Genomic DNA, 4,193 nt, shown 5'->3' with positions numbered 1-4,193 from the left:
AGTCCTCATATACGCTGATGACGTGAAAATGTTTCTTCCCGTCAAAGACATCTATGACTGCCATCTGCTTCAGCAGGATTTGCACAATTTTGGGAGGTTCATCGAGAGCAACGGATTGAGTGTGAACCCCAACAAATGCTCCGTCATGATCTGCACAAGGAGAGTTCGGCCGATAACATTCATCTATAGGCTAGGATGTTCGAACCTACAACATGTAGAGAATGTTCGCGATTTAGGTGTGAGGATGGATCGATCCCTTTCTTTTAACTGTCACATAGAACGAATAGTAAAACAAGCACAGAAATTTTTTGCACTCACTCGTCGCTTCGGGCAAGAATTCTCTGATCCACATGTTATTCTAAAGCCGCGTCCACATTATGCCGAATGATGCCGATCGGCCTGTACCAGGCGGCATATTCGGTTCGTTATGTAATGTGGACGCCACATCGGGTGCACGAAGCCAAAGTCCCATCGGATGCACGAAGCCGTCACGAACACACAAAGCACTATGTCGTCAACGCTAATTTACTTCGTTTTGTTTTGGTTCGACTTTCTCGAACCGGACCCACCTGTTTCGGGTTGGGTTCGGTTTGATTCGAGTCGATTTTCGGCACGTCGGCAAGCCAGTGCGGTACGTCCACATTTAGCCGGCTTTACCGGGCAGCCAAGGCCGATTGGCGTAATGTGGACGCGTCTTAAGAATTTACACCACTCTTGTACGGTCCAAACTCGACTTTGCAAGTGTGGTGTGGCGACCGCGATATGATTTGCACATCCAAAGACTTGAAAATGTCCAGAAAAGATTCCTGAAGTTTGCGCTGAGAAATCTAGGATGGACACCTGCTAGCATATGAAGATCTCTACTGTTTGGTAGACCTAGATACTGTCAGCAGCAGACACAAGATCGCGGATATAACATTCTTTCTCAATGTACTGAGCGGACGGATCAGAAGTCCGTGTCTCTACGACCGGATCTGCTTCAATACCAGCCCCATTTCACTTCGTCGCCGGAGGGTGTTTAATCCACCCCTAAGACACAGGAACTACACACAGCACGAACCGACAACTAGATTCATCTTCTTCTTCTTGAAAGGCGTTAACGTTCCCTGTGGAACTTTTGCCGTCTCAACGTATGCATTTACTAGCGTCATTTATTAATACTTAGTTGAGATTTCTTAAGCCAAATAACACGCCTTGAATGTATTCCGAGGGGCAAGCTCTTGAATACGCGTGACCACAGTGCAAGTCTAAGGAAATTCCTTTAAACGAAAAATCCTCCGGCCAGAACGGAAATCGAACCCGAATACCCGGCATAATAATGTGAGATGCTAACCATTCGGCCACGGGTGCACCACAACTAGATTCATGCATGAGTTTAACGTGCTACAAGATGTGGTTACTGTGAGTATGACAACAAAAGAGATTCGAAGGAAATTAAGATTATTTTTAAGGAATTAACTAAATGTAAATGTGTTTTAAATGTGTATTTTATGTTCTCATGTTAATTTTGAGAAGGGTAACGGGCTTACAGTCTATAATCCAATAATAAACAAACAAACAAGTATATCTTCAAATCGATTTGTCGTTACTTCTATATTGAACTGGTGAAACATAGCTGCAGCCTTGATAAACAGTCAAAATTTCGTCAAGCTACCAAACCTTAATGATTTGATGTGACAATTTCTTCAATTCGTTGAAACAAGTAAAAGACAAGGCTTGAAATACGAATTCAGGTTACTCAAGTCGAATATTATGGGGCAAAAATTTAGTCACTCGGATATAACTTGGTCCCAGCTGTTGGATTTCAAAAGGGGTGATGGGAAATTGTTGTAACCATTGCTAAGGTTGTTTGTAAGACAGACATTTATTTCAATTTTTTTTTCGCTTAACTTTCCGATACAGATTTTTTAGCTAAAAATACAGATGTACAGATTTTTTTAGAAAATTTTACAGAATTAAATGTGGCAACCCTGCATCCGTACTTGTCAGCATAAGTGAGAGACATGAGTACCAGCATAATTCCACAAAAACATCTAGAATCAATGTACGTAACACGCGTAAATTCGAAAGTCTCGATACTTTTTGAACAGACCTCGCTCTGCTATATATACGCTGGTTATACGATTTACATGTTAACTGGAAAGATTATCTATTGTTAACTCCTAAACGCCAAAAATATTAAATATTCTCACGTAGTTGCTTCAGTCAAAGACAAGGTGGAAAAATCCCTAGAACTCACTGAATTGCTTCAAGAAAATGTGTAGGTGTTGAAGGTGCCAGCAAAAAAAAATACTAAAAATTCAAAATCGTCTAAATCAGGAGACCGAAGACCGCAGTTCATTTGTTAGTAATGAAAATTTTTAGAAGTCGTAGTCAATGAACAACTCTTGGAATAATGGAGAACTGGTAGATGAACAATCTGGGTTCAGGAAACACCACACTCAGTTTATTGTTCCTTAAATATAAATCGGTTATACAGGAAAATATTTTTTTCAGGCCGTATTTATTGATTTAAAATATGCTTTCGAAACAATTGATCAGCTCTTCAAAGTTCTCTTTCTTTCCAGTTATCATGTATCAATATCTGTAAAGAAATTATATGAAATTGTTTGAATTTCTCTACGGAATTTGTTCCAATAGCATATCATCATTGTTGTAAAGGAGGATTTTTGAGAGGAAATTCTTGTTTCATTTTAAAGTAAAACACATAATATTTGCAAAAAGTGTATGATATTTTTATTTGAATTTGAAAGTAATTTGAATTGGTGTCTGAAGATTATTTAATGCAAATGTTAAATGTAGAATTTAATGCAAAATAAACAATTCTTCCGAGCATTTCGTCTGGTATCACACCAACGACCAGTGTTATATTGTCTTCTAAGGCCTGAATCGTTGATGATTTACCCGTTCAAAGCAGAAACTTTAAGTAACATCACAGAAAGTAGTCTACAGGAGTCAAATCACACGATTTACGGTTCCAAAACGAAAGATAGATTACTCACCAAACACGCCTCTCAGCTGACGTATTGCATCATGTTCTGTGTGAAAATTTTTATTCTTGACTCATCCATTCAACCATTCAAATGATCCTAGTTTGCCAAACACTTCTTCCCACAGCACAGTTCAATGATTTGTTAACGTTGCTCGGATGCATATTCCATGGTAAAATTTCAACACAAAATGGTCCTTTCTCCACTTTTACACATGTCACGAATCACGCTTGAGCTATCAGAAATGAAAGTTTGATCACTTTGTAATTCAATGATATCAATATTGAATATACTAGTTACGAGTTTGGCTTTTATTTCATGTTTAAGTTTTAGTGGCACAAAAAACATTCTTTGAATGTTCTTTGATAGCAATTACCATCAACCAATCAGCGTTTGGTTCAGTTCTGATATTATAGTGGTCCGAATTCAGCTCGTCTGTTGTTTGATCTTGACTTATATTTAAACCATCAACGTATTCACTCGAATCGAACTGACGGGCACATGACATCAAAATGTTCCTTCCAACTGACAATTTACATTTTCCAAATAATACACAAAGAGCCTTCATTCCTATCCATATCTGCTGTGATTGTGTCTCCCAATTTTCCTTTATGTTACGCTATGCTACACGTGGCGCAACAAAGAGGAAGAATCTTCGTCGTGAATAAGATGTCTTTATGTTGGCTTGGATACATTGGAGAATCTACATCCATTCACACACACCTACTTACAAACTTCCTCCCGCTTTTGATTCTAGCATGCCCATGAAGGGCGACCCAAGACTGAATGGAATAATTTCACGATACGCAGTTTGCTAATGTTTTTCGTTTGCCTGGCTCTTACAAGGTTTGTCCTTGACGTTTTCGGTTTGTCGATGTGACTTTCTGACTGTGATGACTGTCGACCGTGGGACCGTGGGCAGAATATTGAGCTCTACGGTGGCTGGTTTCGCCGGAAAGCACTACGAAGAATTTGATCTGAGTGATATTAGGGAGGATTTACGGCGAAACTGAACTACCGCCGTCTATTAGTAGCTCTCGAGGTTATGTTCAATACTATATGAATTATATACGGGACTCTCAAATGGACACCCAATTGACACAGTACCTATATGGACAAACGTCATTCACCTACATAATTCTTGTTTTTTTTTCTAGATCGGGTTTTACACATTGCATTTGAAACGTACTGTACTGTAGTGAT

This window comes from Toxorhynchites rutilus, chromosome 2 (assembly GCF_029784135.1).
Source record: "Toxorhynchites rutilus septentrionalis strain SRP chromosome 2, ASM2978413v1, whole genome shotgun sequence".
Taxonomy (NCBI): domain Eukaryota; kingdom Metazoa; phylum Arthropoda; class Insecta; order Diptera; family Culicidae; genus Toxorhynchites; species Toxorhynchites rutilus.
Note: the sequence above shows the minus strand (reverse complement) of the source record.